Source organism: Nansenia antarctica (genome assembly GCF_963989245.1).
Source record: "Nansenia antarctica genome assembly, chromosome: 10".
NCBI lineage: Eukaryota > Metazoa > Chordata > Actinopteri > Argentiniformes > Microstomatidae > Nansenia > Nansenia antarctica.
Window position 1 is genome coordinate 2,586,669 of NC_137680.1, and position 16,860 is coordinate 2,603,528.

Sequence of the window (16,860 nt, forward strand, 5' to 3'; positions counted from 1 at the left end):
GCCATAGACACCCATAATAACCCTGTCCCTGTTTGTCCTTAGAATTTCAAACATTACAATGACAACAACGAGAGAGAACCAACGACAAAAGAAGAAACACGCTGGAATAACGTTGGATATGGATGGATGGATGGATGGAGCGACCCTGTTTGACAGAGATTAATGCCAATCTGATTGGCTGATTGTTTTTACCATCGTTTCGCTCCTCTAAGCTTGTGGCCCCACCCCTTTGAAGCAGTCTAAAACCCACACCCAGGTCCCAAACACAAGTCAGCCCTGATAAGGTATATGGAAGAGAGAGAACACAAAATACAGATGAATGTGATGACTCACAATACAATACTCAACCCGTTTAAGACACACAACGCCCCCGAAAAGAATCCTAAAGGGAGATGATTATCCTGCTTTCGGTAGAACCTCTAGTCTACGTACTCTGTTTTGTTTTTGTTTTTGTTTTGGTCCGTGCCCTTTGCGGACAGACGGACAGACGAGACGGCGAGGGTTGGCTCACCTTCAGTGCCGGATGACTTGGCGTTAATCATGGCCGCCTCGCAGCGAGCGGCACATTAAGTTAGTGTGGCGGCGACGCAGGGTGAGGGATGGGAGGGAGGACGCTGCCTGTGCTCGGCTCACAATAATGATGCATCGCTGCAGCATCACTTTGGAGATTAAAAGCAAGATGCTGAATTTCAATCAAGCCACATTAATGGGTCTGTGAGGGATGATCATTTTGTCTCTCCGCTGGCAGGAGAGAGAGAGGGGGAGAGAGAGAAAGAGAGAGAGAGAGAGAGAGAGGGGGAGAGAGAGAAAGAGAGAGAGAGAGAGGGGAGAGAGAGAGGAAGAGAGAGAGAGGGGGGGGAGAGAGAGAGAAAGAGAGAAAGAGGGGGTGAGAGAGAGAGAGAGAGGAAGAGAGAGAGAAAGAGAGAGAGAGAGAGAGAGAGGAAGAGCAAATTTAACGAGAAAAGCTGGCACCAGACGCCCAGGTGAGGCAAGGTTGATGCACCATTTTCTCCTCTAGCTATTCATGAAGTAGCTTATTAGTAGGTATCCATAGATTCCCTCGAATAATTTTAGCTTTTTTCCAGAACATTGGAATAAGGACACCAAAACACAGACATCTTTCACTTGCACAGTGAGCACCAGATGTTCTTTTGTTTTCAATTAGGTCGTCGTGGAGGCACAGGTAGTAAGAGTCTGTCAAAAAGAAACTGATATAATTTTTTCCTAAAACTAGGCCGGTTTAGAGAGATTTAGAGAGATCACATGATGAACCTACAAGGACCTTGAAAAAAGATTTTCATGGTATTTTGACCTCACTACTTACAGTGAAGGTAGAGCATTAGCAATGGAATCCCCACTATAGTGAGCACGTCCATTCATCTTTTTAGATTTGTTAATGTCCAATAATGTGGACCCACCTAGTGAACAACCAAAGCTCTGCATGGTACTGGTTGAGAGGTGAGCTGTGGTCTTTGACCCACTTGTTTTAAAGTGCTGTGTGAGTTCAGGTCTCATGGTAGACGAGGGAGACTTTGGGAAACAACAGTGGGGAGAGATTGTCATCACAGTACGACTGATGTGAGAGAAACCAATGTGACATGAGCTGGAGTAGAAACCCAGAGGGAGAGATACAGTGGCATTGAGGGGGCATGGTTAAACCAACATAGAGGGGGAGTGGGAGTGACTGAGTGTTTGCCCTCGGTCTTGTCTGTGTTAGTCCAGGAATGTCACAGTCTAGCACAGTGCTTTGTGGGTAGTAGAGTCTTGGGGAGCCTAGGGGGAGAAAACCTGTGGCTTTGTGTGGGTAAGGATAAGGAAGCGTCAGCCCGGCACCCAGCTCTGATTGTTGTGGGCCGGCTGAGGGCCTGCAAGTCCGCCAACACCCATACCCATACCCATCCCCATGCCCACCCCCATACCCATGCCCATGCCTATGCCCACGCCTTGTGCTAGGGAGCAGTCAAAGTTGAAGTCCATCTCCTCCCCGGAGTCCATGATGTCGTGGAGGAGGATCGACTCCACGTCACAGTCCAAGCTCCCGTGGAAGATGTCCAGGTCCAGGTCGGCCGGTAGTAGTCTCTCGTGGGGATGGGGGTGAGGCTGGTGATAGCCGTGAAAGCTGCCTCCTCCCCCCCCCATCCCCTGGGCCTGGAGGTAGGGTCCGTCACCCATGCCTTGGTGCTGGGAGCTGGGGTAAGTGTTGGGTAAGTGACGGGGGTGCGGGTGGGGGGCGGTGGCCAGGTGGCAGGTGGAGTCCTGGGGCATGCCCAGCATCCCGGCGGGGTTGGGGGGCAGGGTGGTGGAGGCGGGGAGGTGCGCGTGGGAAGGGGGGCTGTACAGGTAGGGCGCTTTGTGGCCGTATGGCTGAAGGTGACCGCTGCTGATGCGAGGGGCCAATGCTGGCGCTCGGGGGGGCGTGTGAGTGTTGTGGTTGTGGCTCTGACTGGCGTTATGGCCGAGGCCGTGGTTGTGTGAGGAGGGGTTGTTGTGGTTGTGACTGTGGTTGTTGTGGCTGGTTACAGGGTTATGGTTATGCGTGTTGTTGGGGTTATGGCTGTGTGTTCCGTTATGGCTGTTGTGAGCCGAGTTGTTAGGGTGGTTAGGGTGAGTTCCACTGTTGTTGTGGCTGTTGTGACTGTTGTGTCCGTTGTTGAGCCCGGCGTTGTGGTGGCTATGATGGTTGGAGCTCACTCCGTTGGTGGAGGGGGGGGGGGGCATCATGGGGTGAGTGTCCCCCCTCTCCTGACCGAGCATCATGTCCTTGGCACAGTACGGCTGCCCCCCCCCACCCGGACCCCCCCCACCTGTCAGCAGGCTCTGCAGGGCGTTGGTGCCCGAGTACGCCGTCCGCATGGTGCCGGCGAAGCTAGCCGGCTTGTTCTCCTGGATGGTCTGCATGGGCGAGGAGTGGTGGCGCAGCAGCATGCCCATGCCCCCCATGCCCGTCTGGCTGTAGACCGTGCCGCAGTAGGAGCCCTGGCTCTTGACCCCGGAGCTGTAGTGGTAGACCTGGGGGGGGTGCTTGGGGTGTCGCGGTGGAGGAGCCGACTGGTGCTGCTGCTGATGGAGGTGGTGGGTGTAGCCGCCGCCCCCCTCCTCCAGAGAGTGTAGCCTCCTCTCCTCCAGGCTGATCGCCCCGGTCAGGTTAGCCAGCTGGGGGAGCTGCTCCACGGAGGGGGGGCCGGGGCCGTGGCCTCCTCCTCCTCCTCCTCCTCCGGCCCCCACGGCCGGAGATCGGGCGCTGGAGGAGGGCGAGGGGTAGAGGTGGGGGGACGCGGAGGAACACGACAGCCCTCCTTCCTCTCCCGGCTCCTCCAGCTCGCCTTCGGCCAGGATGGGCGACAGTGACAGACGCCCGCTCAGGGTGGAGGTCGACGAACTCCCGCGGGAGTGGAGGTCCGTCCAAGCGTCGAACTCGCCCTCCGTCCCCCCGGTGCAAACCCCGTTGCCTGGAAGGGGCTTCCCCCCTGGGGGGCTACCCTGTTCGGGAGACGCCTGGAGGCCCACCCCCACCCCCGCCACCGCGGCCGACCCAGCCCCGATGCCCGGTCTGCCCACCCTCTTCCGGCCGACCCGGCCTCTTGCTCTTCAGGTACTTGTTGGTGCTGGTGTTGTCCATGGAGACGGCTCGCCGGCGGGGGGCCTTGCCGTTCTTGCACCCCTCCGGGTTGAGCATCCACCAGGAGCTCTTGCCCGTGCCCTCGTTCTGCATGCGGATGAAACGCGTGTGGAGGGACAGGTTGTGTCGGATAGAGTTCTGCAGATCAGACAGAGAGAGAGAGAGAGAGAGAGAGAGAGAGAGAGAGAGAGAGAGAGAGAGAGAGAGAGAGAGAGAGAGAGAGAGAGAAAGAAAGGGAGAAAGGTTAGTTTAGAGTTCTTCAAGATACATTGTTCATAACTGGTTCGCCGTCATTTCTTTTGAAACATATTGACTGACAGGTTGTGTCGGATAGAGTTCTGCAGATAGACAGAGAGAGAGAGAGAGAGAGAGAGAGAGAGAGAGAGAGAGAGAGAGAGAAAGAAAGGGAGAAAGGTTAGTTGAGAGTTTTCAAGATACATTGTTCATAACTGGTTCACCGTCATTTCTTTTGAAACATATTGACCGAAGCAACCATTTGAGGAAATTGAAAAGATGTGTGTGTTGTTAATGATGGAGCCTTGAAGACGTATATACCACTTTCAGTCTGTTCACAAGACTACCTTCTAGTTGCTCCCTACTAAGGACTATTTAGATGGAGTATCTCACACGTATCGACGCCACCGGGGGGATGGCTTCTCTCTTGAGAGGCCTGGCTGATCGATACATATCAGACAGTTGATATCACAGAGTCACAGAGCTAGCAGCTAGCAGCTAGCAGCTGAGCGGCGATCATGGATACCCAAACGAGTTATGTGTGCCTACCAAACTGCAGAGGGCAGAAAATCAATTCTCAGCTCTATACAGTCTAAATAGCTTAGCAGACTCTTAGAAGAAGCTTTCAGATGATAGTTGCCAGAGACACCAGAGAGAGGACTAGCCAGCTGAAACCAGGCACATGAGTGAATGAATGTGAAACCATCTCAATTTGAATTAACCTCAGTTGGAGACTGAAGTGTCTCTGAACTGAAAGCAACTGTGTCCATATCTATGATTCTGAGGGTATTCCCTCCTCCCTCTCTCCCTCTCTTTCCTCTTTCTCTCTTCTCCTCCACTTCTCTCCTCTCCTCTCCTCAGCCTGGTGGATGTAAGCTAATCCCTGGTTTGATGTGCCTGGGCTGGGGCTGTGTTTGAAGTCTGTGCCAGCCTGGACTGATGCCAGGCTCCCCTCTCTCTCTCTCTCTCTCTCTCTCTCATGGCCTGAGTGGGTGGGAGGATGTATCGGAAGATTGAGCCATGAGAGCAAGGCTAATGGATGTATCCCCTATCTCCAGCACGCCCACCCACTCTCTCTCTCTCTCTCTCTCTCTCTCTCTCTCTCTCTCTCTCTCTCTCTCTCTTCTCTCTCTCTCTGTGTATAATCGTCTCTCTCGACGTTCTCACCACCTCTCTCGCTTTTTCTCACAGCATATTATTCTCCTTTCCCTCTTTTGTGTTCTGTGTATCAAACATACTGTAATAACTATGTTCTATTCAGGTCTGTCTTCAGCTTCTATCCTTTTTTTTTTTTTCCCCGCTCATTCTCTTCCATGTCAATGCACACTGACTCAATGACGAACTAATTCACACTGTTGTATGTTATTCACTGTAGCGACTGCAAATTCATTCACTTCTCAGAAATCAACTTGTGGAGGGTATAGCTGGACGTCTTGTCCATGTTTAAACCTCAAGGCTGGAGTAACATTGAGAGATGCCTTCAGAGGAACAACCGTCAGTTCGTGAGCTTAGAATGATAAGGTTCTATCTCCGTTTAGGGTAGTTCAGAGATATTGAGGTTTTGTGAGATGGAACCTTTGTATTTTATGAATTACTAACTCAAAAATGTCAACATTTAAAAAAATAACACCACACAGGCATTAGATAGAGATTAGAACATTATAATTCTAACGCCACGAGTTGTTGCTGTTTTTGCTGCCGTTGTGGCGGTTGGTATTCTGACGCTTGGAAAGCAAAACATTTCAATCAACAATGGCCAAGAGACCCCGTGGATAAGAGATACACACTGGTATAATAGATAGTTTCAGATTGAGTGTATACGTTCCTACACACCATCACCATTATGTCAGATTACTTGTATTCAGGCTGAATTGCACAGTAGGAGTACAAGTAAATCAAATTGCGGGAGCCACGAAAAGAAGAGGCGAGAGTGAGGGAGGGAGGGAGGGAGAGAGAGTGAATTCAGGTGATCTGTGAATGCCTCCTTTGGTTTGTCTCTCCCTGACTGTGACACCTCCGGCGTTGGGTAACCTTGGCAACCGGGTAAACGTGCAGCGGAGGTATATCATATTGTCGTGCGGTGTGTGTGTGTGTGTGTGTGTGTGTGTGTGTGTGTGGAGAGAGAAAGGATGAGGGAGGGTGGGGGAGGGGGTTAGGCAGGGAGAGAGAGAGAGAGAGAGAGAGAGAGAGAGAGAGAGAGGGGGAGAAAGAGAGAGAGAGAGAGACAGAGAGAGAGAGGGAGAGAGACAGAGAGAGAGAGGGAGATAGAGAGAGAGAGAGAGAGAGAGAGAGGGAGAGAGACAGAGAGAGAGAGAGAGACAGAGAGAGAGAGAGACAGAGAGAGAGAGAGAGGGAGAGAGACAGAGAGAGAGAGTGAGAGAGAGAGAGAGGCGTTTGTTTGATGCCGGTGTTTCCAACTGTAAGCAGCCTTTCATCTGGGCTGTGCACCAGTCTGCTAGGGGATACCCAGGCCAACCAACTGTGTCACCCTCATACCAGATCCCCCCTGTCATCGTCACGAGAGTATTGTCATTTCACAAGACATGGACATGGTAAGAGCCATGTACATATAAGCTGGACGGATTTCCCCATCATCCCTAACCCTCTTTATCTGATGAATCCACCTGCTAGAGATTTGGGAGATTGCGATTGCGGCCACCACAACGATGACAGTAGCAGTAGTCAAGCCAAGCCTATGTGCCATCCTGTCTTCCTGTTTTCTCAGAAAACCACAGGTTGTTTCTCAGTCATCCTGTTTCTGCTTGTGTGGGTTGAGGCTAAGAATAGCTGAGGCAGGTTATAGGTGCCCCCCGACGTGGGTGTGGCCCCGGCCTGGCCGCCTCCTCCCACTCAGAGGGGAGAGGCGCGGTGTCGGCTGAGTCAGGGGCGATGATATAGCCGCGGCCCATGCCCCTCCAACGCCCCTGAAAACAGGCAGTCGCTGCTAATCCCACTCCATCCAGAGTAATCCCAGACAATCCCGGGCTAATCCCGAGTTGATTCGGGGGCACTCCCAGCTGGATGTCTCACACAGCGAGCGGCGGTGGAGACCGCGGCGACACCGAGAGGGCTCAGCAGAGAGAGAGAGCGGTCCGGATGCTCCGCCGTGATACGTTCAGTAGAGGCGACCAGAGAAGGGAGGGGGAAAGGGGAGGGGAGGGGAGGGGAGGGGAGGGGAGGGGAGGGGAGGGGAGGGGAGGGGAGGGGAGGGGAGGGGAGTGGGAGGAATAGGGACATCCTTTGTTAAGCATATGTTCATGTAGGATATTCAGTAGGAGGAATTCAAGGAGTTCAAGACCATGTTTAAAAAAAAAAAAAAAAAGGCTTTCGTATTTCTTGCCATCAGACGGAACCAAGAGGAATACCTTATTCAGATTGTTGTCTTTGTTGGGTGACTAAGCCGTATCTCACCCCACGGCCTTCTGGGTGGAACTGAATCGAAAATGTTATTGTTGATTAAATATTCATCAAATGGAAATTCTTCTTCTTCAGCCCTTCAGGCTTTGAGAACCAGACAAATGAAGCACACCGATCCGATACACACAATGACACAGACTTACATATCCCAAACCTTAGCTCAAGCAGCTACTTCCGATTCCAACTAGTATACCCATTCATACAATACACTATTCGTGATCTTAGAATGATAAGGTTCTATCTCCGTTTAGGGCAGTTCAGAGATATTGAGCGTCAAAGTTTTTACATTCCATTATGTTTGGTGAGATGGAACCTTTGTATTTTATTAATTACTAACTCCAAAATGTCAATATTTTAAAAATAACACTACACAGGCATTAATAAACACCTAATGGATCAGATTATGTAAAAAACTCAATTTGGACAAAAACGGAGATAGAACCTTATAATTCTAACGTCACCTATTGATGAAACTAAATAATGAATCCACCGATGGGGTGAGCTAACACAAACACAAACAGGCGCATCGTCTGATCCCAGTATTAGTAGTATTAGTAGTATTAGTAGTATTAGTATTAAGTGCACAGAGGGTGTCAGAATCAAACTTCCCCCCCCCCCACGTTTGCTCTTACAGAGTTGGACACCCCCAACTTAGCACCCCACCAAAACCTCTCTACAGACAAATTAAACTGCTTAAAATACATTTTCATTCATACAAGACATTGGGAGGATAACATCTGGAATCTGTTCATAGAGTGATGGTAGCTAATGAAGGAGCAGAGAATGCCTGTGGCGGGGTTAGGGTAGGCCCCTAGAGACAATCGGCTTGGGCTCAACTCTCATTAGAAGCCCACGATCCTGATACCTGATTTACTCCTTCAGTCACTTTCTGCCAAGACACTCCACAGCCCTCTTTGTCCTCTGTGAGATTAAGAGCTTAAGACCTTTTCACCCCCAAAGGTCTGACAAGTTCATGCTCTATTCCAACACACAGGTGTTCTTGGGAAGCTCAGAGCACTTTTTTTCCAAGAAGGGCACCCACTTGTGACTTCATAGTCAAGGACCCAGGCGACTTCCTGTTTTGAATCTCTAGCCTAGCTTTGTCCTGGCTCTGAGAATGAACAAGAAATCGTCTCTGGTGGTCTCATTGGTCAATAATCTTCACTTTCATTCACTCTGTTCAAATCGATTCCGGCTTCACCCCCCACCACCCCCCCCCTTCCCCCACACATACACACACACACCCACTCTGTTGGAATCTGGATTTGGAAGTGGCCAATTCAATGTCAGGAATCAATTAAACTTAATAAGCTGTAAATGCGCCAGGCTGTATATAGATACACCAAGATCTGACTATCTGAAGAATGAAGAATGGTGCTCTATCTATGCGATGCCCTTATCCACCTAGCCGGCAGTAGTGCGCGCCCTCCCGCCTTGCGTGAGAGGAGAGTGACGCACGCCAATGCGCCCCCCTCTGTCGCCACTCTCAGGGCATCAGTTTGGAGGGGGGGGGGGGGGGGGGGGGAGGGGTTGTTTGGGGGGGCTGGCTGGCAGTGTCTGGGCTGGCTTTACTGGCTGGCATAGGGGGCAGCTGGGATGGCGGGGGATGGGGGGGGGGGGGGGGAATGTTGGGGATACAGCGTGGGGCCCATGGTGAGAACCCTCCAAGCGACACAATGGGATGCCCTCAAAATGGGGGGCCCCTCTCCTTACCCCCCCCCCCCGTCCCCCCCCCCGTCCCCCCCACACGGCCTACTCAAGGTTCCCGCTCAACAAGAGGAGTGGACAGAGGAACCAGGTCAAACAATTTATATAGGCCCCATCTTGTGGAGAGTGTGGTGTGTGTGTACTGTGTACTCACTCATTCAGTAAGAACCCGAGTGACTAGCCAAAGACTGAGGGCATGGGTGGGAACCGCCAAAATGAAACCACTCACCCGATGCAAATAACCGAAAGGGATGGATGGCGCATTCTTGCTAAAAAAAGAGGAGCATCTGGTGTAAGTGGGACCAGCGTGAAACCGTTTGCCGGAATACTCGACCGGAATTTAGCAATCCGTTTCCTATGAAAGGGAGCCATTATGCATTGTCAATGGTCGTATTGCTTCATGGCGTTCATTCATTTGATAAGCCCGTATCAAGGCGGAAAAAAGGAGAGGCACTAACTGTGTTTATTGTGATGCCGTTCCTTGCCTCTGTAGAGGAGGAGGAGGAGGAGGAGGGGGGGGGGGGGGGGGGGGCAGTTTTGTTCAGCGCAGGAAAGAGTTCTGTCAGCTAAGCCTGTCTCCAGGCTATTGATGGAAATTAGCGGCGGCTAAATATTCGCTTCCTCTGATTGATGTCACGGCTCTCCTTGTCCCTTTGATGCGAAATAAAGAATTTAGAAGGCATGTGGATTAATAAGAATGGGGAGGGGGGAGGGGGGGGAGGGTGTAGGTGTAGGCATTCTCCCATCTAGAGCAGGGGTGAGGCTAAAGGAAGGCCTTAATGGTAGTGAAGATACGGTAACGGCACTAAAGGAATAGAGCCGGATATGGTCGCGCCGGGAGAGATCGTGCTGCTTTGCAGAACGAAGCCCAGAGTCAAGATGATTAAAATCCATTTAGAAGGAGGCAGGGGGAGTCTTCTTCTTTAAGAAGAGAGACAGATGGGCAGACGGGCGGGCCTGTGTTTTTGGACCGCAATCAAGTTGAAACGAAAGAAAGAAGTCTCCTTCCTCTTATCTAGGAGGTGAGAAACAGTAACTTCACCACCACATGCCACAATCTCCCTCTCCGTCTCCGTAGTCACAGCAGTGTTGGCATGGCGAGGCGTGTTCGAAGAAACCAGGGCGAGAAAGAAATCAGGTTGGGCTTTTACGAGCTGCGCCTCCATTGTATAGAAACTGACCATTATCTATTTTCAGACTTCGGTCTTCAGACCCAAGTACCAATTACTGTATCCGTTCTAGTTCATATATGACAGAGGTGAGTTTAGTTCCCCTCTAAAAAAAAAAACATAAAGCCCTTTCAACACTAACCCGTCTCACGACTATGTCTCTTAATAATAATATGGTTTATTATCGCCCTGTAGGCACCGCTAACACAGTGTCCCTCTGGGAGAAGGGGTTGATGAGGAGCGAGGGTAACAGTACGTGACGTTAGAATTATAAGGTTCTATCTCCGTTTTTGGTCAAAATAGATTTTTTTACATAATCTGATCCATTAGGTGTTTATTAATGCCTGTGTGGTGTTATTTTTGAAATGTTGAAATGTTTTAGTTAGTAATTAATAAAATACAAAGGTTCCATCTCATAAAACATAATGGAATGTAAAAACTTTGACGCTCAATATCTCTGAACTGCCCTAAACGGAGATAGAACCTTATCATTCTAAGCTCACGAATTACTGTATCCGTTCTAGTTCATATATGACAGAGGTGAGTTTAGTTCCCCTCTAAAAAATATAACATAAAGCCCTTTCAACACTAACCCGTCTCACGACTATGTCTCTTAATAATAATCCAGTTTATTATTGCACTGTGACTGTAGGCACCGCTAACACAACATCCCTCTGGGAGAAGGGGTTGATAGGGAGTGAGGGTATAACAGTCGTGTGTTGCTGCCAAGTACCCAGGCTTCGGTCAGAGGAAGCGCCTGGGGGGGAGAGAGAGGGGCGTAATGGAAGGTTGGTAGAGGGGATTCCTGCTTGGCTGTGCCCTTAATTGCAGCCAGTGTCTCTGGCAAATCAGCGCCTGTACTCCTCCTCTCCTCCTCCTCGCCAGGGGGAACGGTGGCGGCCAGGGGCGTGGGCACAGGGCCGCCTGCCTGCGCTTCGGAGGATAAAAATAGACGCTAACAGATTAGCAGAGCATCTGAGCACCCGGATAGGGGATCGGAAAATCCTGCCTCGGTACGCCAGGACGGTTATGGCTTTTCCGGTGGAGCTGCTTGAGTGGTTCGGGGACACAGCCGCCTGGGCATCACGTCTGACGCCAACGCCAGGGCTGCTGGGGGAACCTGGGTGGGGGCCAGCAGGGTGGGGTGATGTGGGCACGTGGGAAAGGAAGGGTGAGGTTTTTTTTGTTTGTTTTGTTTTTCCATTGGGGGACGGACGGTGTGGGCACTTGGGCAGCCTCGCGCTCCTCTGTGAGCGTTCACACAACAGGTGCGCGGACGGGCAGGTCTACCTGTGGGGGGGGCAGGTCTACCTGTGGGGGCTGCCGCCTGCTCGCCGCTCACACACACATCGTCTGAGGAGGAGACTCACATTTTCCACTGGGCTTGCCCAATCTCTATTGTAAAGTCATACACGTTTCTTGGGGCTTTTACAGCTATTTTTGTTTACAAGTGTGTGTGTGTGTGTGTGTGTGTGTGTGTGTGTGTGTGTGTGTGTGTGTGTGTGTGCGTGCTTGCATACGTGTGCGTGTGTGTGTGTGCACTAGGCCTACTCGCGTGCCAGGTGTGCATGTGTGTATGTATTTATGTGTGTGTATCCATGTGTTTTTTATATTTCTGAATATTTACGTGTGTTTCTGTATATTTGCGTGTTGTTGTGTGTGTGTGTGTGTGTGTGTGTGTGAGAGAGAGAGAGAGAGAGCTCTTTTAATGGCCCACAGGCGGAGTGTGGATTTGATTATATTGAAACCGCCCTCTGCCACATACAAAGAAACAGACGGGCAACAATGAAATCAATGCAGGGTGCATGAATGTGTTTTCACTCTCTCACTCTTCGCCTAATCTCATTCATAACAATAAGAATCTCATTTCCCGCATTCTAAAGGTCAGTGCACACCTCTGATCAGACTTTAATAAACATCATTTTCAGGGTTTAATTTAATTTCACCAGAGCAGGAAACTCATTCACGGGCTGTGCACATGGCATGCAAAATTCATAGAATCATCTAGAATCATCTCTTTAATTGCTTCAATTTCATAGCAGGGAGAAGAATGATATCATCCCACAATCAGACTAAAGCATGTGAAGAAGATGCTGAAAGACACACACACGCAGGCACACACACACACACACAGGCACACACACACACACACACACACACTTATAGTAGGGTACCCATCAATCCTTGTGAAGTGTGTTGCTTTAATAAGACCAACACAGAAGGCATCTCTGTATGCAATAACACACAACCACGCAACAACACACAACCACGCAACAACACACAACCTCTCACATGCTCGTGCTCTCACCTAAACTGGCATAGAAAACATTCAAATCTGTGGATAACACAAGCAATAGCTCACATGTCTATCCACACACACACACACACACACACACACACACACACACACACGCACACACACAAAAGCGCCTGGCACACTCATTACCACAATGCCAAGCTACTAGTTGCTAAGGAGACCTTTGGGAGAGGGAGGGTTCTTGTTGTTGCCATAGCAGCCAGCTTGCTCCCTGCCAACTATCCCCCGAGGGGAGAGACAAGGAGAGAGGTGGAGGGGTGAAGTAGGGAGAGAGGTAGGGGGCACTGCTCTAATAAGAGAGAGAGAGAGAGAGGTGGAGGGGTGAAGTAGGGAGAGAGGTAGGGGGCACGTCTCTAATAAGAGAGAGAGAGAGGTGGAGGGGTGAAGTAGGGAGAGAGGTAGGGGGCACTGCTCTAATAAGAGAGAGAGAGAGAGAGAGAGGTAGGGGGCACGTCTCTAATAAGAGAGAGAGAGAGGGGTGGAGGGGTGAGGTAGGGAGAGAGGTAGGGGGCACGTCTCTAATAAGAGAGAGAGAGAGGTGGAGGGGTGAAGTAGGGAGAGAGGTAGGGGGCACTGCTCTAATAAGAGAGAGAGAGAGGTGGAGGGGTGAGGGAGAGAGAGGTAGGGGGCACTGCTCTAATAAGAGAGAGAGAGAGAGGGGTGGAGGGGTGAAGGAGGGAGAGAGGTAGGGGGCACTGCTCTAATAAGAGAGAGAGAGAGGGGTGGAGGGGTGAAGGAGGGAGAGAGGTAGGGGGCACTGCTCTAATGAGAGAGAGAGAGAGAGAGAGAGAGAGAGAGAGAGAGAGAGAGAGAGGTGGAGGGGTGAAGTAGGGAGAGGTAGGGGGCACGACTCTAATAAGAGAGAGAGAGAGGTGGAGGGGTGAAGGAGGGAGAGAGGTAGGGGGCACAGCTCTAATAAGAGAGAGAGAGAGGTGGAGGGGTGAAGGAGGGAGAGAGGTAGGGGGCACAGCTCTAATAAGAGAGAGAGAGAGGGGTGGAGGGGTGAGGTAGGGAGAGAGGTAGGGGGCACTGCTCTAATGAGAGAGAGAGAGAGAGAGGTGGAGGGGTGAAGTAGGGAGAGGTAGGGGGCACGACTCTAATAAGAGAGAGAGAGAGGTGGAGGGGTGAAGGAGGGAGAGAGGTAGGGGGCACAGCTCTAATAAGAGAGAGAGAGAGGGGTGGAGGGGTGAGGTAGGGAGAGAGGTAGGGGGCACTGCTCTAATAAGAGAGAGAGAGAGAGGGGTGGAGGGGTGAGGTAGGGAGAGAGGTAGGGGGCACAGCTCTAATAAGAGAGAGAGAGAGGTGGAGGGGTGAGGGAGGGAGAGAGGTAGGGGGCACGTCTCTAATAAGAGAGAGAGGGGTGGAGGGGTGAGGGAGGGAGAGAGGTAGGGGGCACTGCTCTAATAAGAGAGAGAGAGAGGTGGAGGGGTGAAGGAGGGAGAGAGGTAGGGGGCACAGCTCTAATAAGAGAGAGAGAGAGGGGTGGAGGGGTGAAGGAGGGAGAGAGGTAGGGGGCACTGCTCTAATAAGAGAGAGAGAGAGAGGTGGAGGGGTGAGGGAGGGAGAGAGGTAGGGGGCACTGCTCTAATAAGAGAGAGAGAGAGGTGGAGGGGTGAGGGAGGGAGAGAGGTAGGGGGCACTGCTCTAATAAGAGAGAGAGAGGGGTGGAGGGGTGAGGTAGGGAGAGGGGTAGGGGGCACTGCTCTAATAAGAGAGAGAGAGGTGGAGGGGTGAGGTAGGGAGAGAGGTAGGGGGCACAGCTCTAATAAGAGAGAGAGAGAGGGGTGGAGGGGTGAGGGAGGGAGAGAGGTAGGGGGGCACTGCTCTAATAAGAGAGAGAGAGAGGTGGAGGGGTGAGGTAGGGAGAGAGGTAGGGGGCACAGCTCTAATAAGAGAGAGAGAGAGAGGTGGAGGGGTGAGGTAGGGAGAGAGGTAGGGGGCACGGCTCTAATAAGAGAGAACTTCCTTAGCTGCCCGATGCTGCCCACTGTGATTCAGAATTCTAAACCACACAAAACTACACTACCCATGGTCCCCACTTATTTAGAGGCCTATAATCAACTACTCAACTACATGAGAGCGTAAGGAGAAAAAAAAATGAAACAGAGATGATGGGGATTCAAATGGTCATGTGAAATGCTACTACAAGGAAGGAGAGAAGGAGAAAAGACATTTAGAGAAAGAGAGAGAAAAGAATTAAGGAGGAATGGAGGAACAAAAGAACTTAAAAAGAAGTGTTGAAAGTGACTCGACATGGAGATCCGTAGGAGACTCAACATGGAACCAACGACGGCGACTCGAGCACTTCTGGGAAATCCAGTTGAACGAACAATGGAATTCCACTTTGTGAGCTTAGAATGATACGGTTCTATCTCCGTTTTAGGGCAGTTCAGAGATATTGAGCTGTAAGTTTTTACATTCCATTATGTTAACATTTAAAAAATAACACCACACAGGCATTAATAAACACCTAATGGATCAGATTATGTAAAAAAAACTAAATTTTGACAAAAAATGGAGACAGAACGTTATAATTCTAACGTCACGACTTTATATTCCATTCTGAACCCCCACTTCACCTATTGTTCTGTACATCCCCATATACCGTATGCTTTTACATCTTGACTCTATCATGGTCTGTCTCTTCCCCCTGGCCGGGTCTGACTGGTCTAGACACTAGACTAGATTTCTTATGAGGAAATAATAACAATAACAATAATAATGCTGAATGCATAATACACAAGGTCACGGTACAGCTGCCTCCTACATGAACCAGCAGTAGATATATACGTATACAGATCTACAGATATACAAACCACTCTGCATCGTGTGTGTGTGTGTGTGTGTGTGTGTGTGTGTGCGTGCGTGTGTGTGTGTGCGTGCGTGTGTGTGTGTGTGTGCGTGCGTGTGTGTGTGTGTGTGTGTGTGTGTGTTGGGGGGTGTTCCAGGACCACAGCTACCCCTGTCTGTTGGGGTAGCTTGTTCCACTGTGTCTAGACTAATGAGAGAGGGAGAGATACCCCTCTGCTGCGAGTTAGGAAGAGAGGAGGGGGGGATGGGGGGGATGGGGGGGATGGGGGGACTAAAGACAGGATTTGCCCCTCCTCCTTCCCCTCCTCTCCCTCCACTTCCCCAAACAAAAAAGAGCCCAATTAAGTCAGTTTGAGTTAGGGTCTGTGTGCTGTGTGTGTGTGTGTGTTGTGTGTGTGTGTGTGTGTGCATGTGTGTGCATGTGTGTGTGTGTGTGTGTGTGTGTGTGTGTGAGTGTGTGTGTGTGTGTGTGTGTGTGTGTGTGTGAGTGTGTGTGTGTGTGTGTGTGTTTGTGCGATGCGTTTGTCTGCATACATGTGTGTCTGCGTGTGAGAGAGAGAGAGAGAAAGTGGTAGAGACTGTCTGAGAAGGGGTGAAGTGGGGGAGTAGAGGGAGAAAGAGGGGGGAGAAAGAGGGGGAGAGAGGGAGAGAGCAAAGCACTGAGCCACACTCTCCAGCCTCCTAAGCGGGGCAAACTTGCTCTCAGCTCCTCGACGGGAGACGCTGAAATATTAATCACCGCGCTCCAGCCGCAGACTCGCTCTGAACGCAAACCGCTTCCAACTCCCACCCTAATGAGTGTGTTCATGAATGGCTAATGGACCCAGATGGGGGAGCTGATGGCTGGATAGATAGCGAGTGAGTGTGCGTGTGTGTGGGGAGTGTGCGTGTGTGTGGGTGGGGGGGTAAGTGAAATTTTGGAGGGGCGTTTGGAGGCTAACAGGGGGTGGGGGGGAGGGGGGGGGGGGGTGTAGAGGCATGCCATGACCCTTTAAGAGCCTCCTGAAAACGTAATTAAGACTAGCCCCCGTCTTCGTTGTCGTCGTGCCCTGCTGTCCCCCCCCCCCTGTCCCCCCGTCTCTCCGCGCGTTAAAGAGATAATCCTCTCGCCCCTCTCTACCCCATCCCCTCCCCTCCGAGCCACTGTTGTGTTCCAGGGCCCGACTTGAGGATATCCCGCGAACACAACTAACATACTTATGCTTTTATGTCTACAAACAATTTCGGTACACATAAATGAACATACATCCTCGCACAACACACACGCTTGTCCAAAAGCTCGCATTAAAACTGCAACAGTTTGAATGATGTCCCACAAGCCCTCTCTCTAACATGAATGTCTCATAGCTCATATAGAATGTAGAGAATAGAGATTCACGCTGAAGGGCCTCTGGACAACAACGGGCCAGAATTTCGGTAGCTCGGAGTTCCTTTCTTCTTTGTTTTTTTTTTAAGGAGCTTTGGGGGAGTTTCTGAGAGGAAAAGCATCCATTTTCACCTCCGGTGCCATTCATTTTCAATGAGGTAAATTTCACATTCTTGCATGGGGTCCTTCCTCCCCTCCTCACCACCCTGAACTGACTCAA

The 16,860-nt window shown here is 50.8% G+C and overlaps 1 pseudogene across 1 annotated transcript in view; it reads right to left on the reverse strand.

The window, feature by feature from the left end:
- Positions 1 to 1,821: 1,821 nt before the first annotated feature.
- LOC308165850 (forkhead box protein O6-like) overlaps positions 1,822 to 16,860 on the reverse strand; it is a 37,690-nt pseudogene continuing 22,651 nt past the window's right edge. The window contains exon 2 of the transcript in view: positions 1,822 to 3,757. The product of the transcript in view is annotated as a forkhead box protein O6-like (transcript). The remainder of the gene's footprint in view (positions 3,758 to 16,860) is intronic.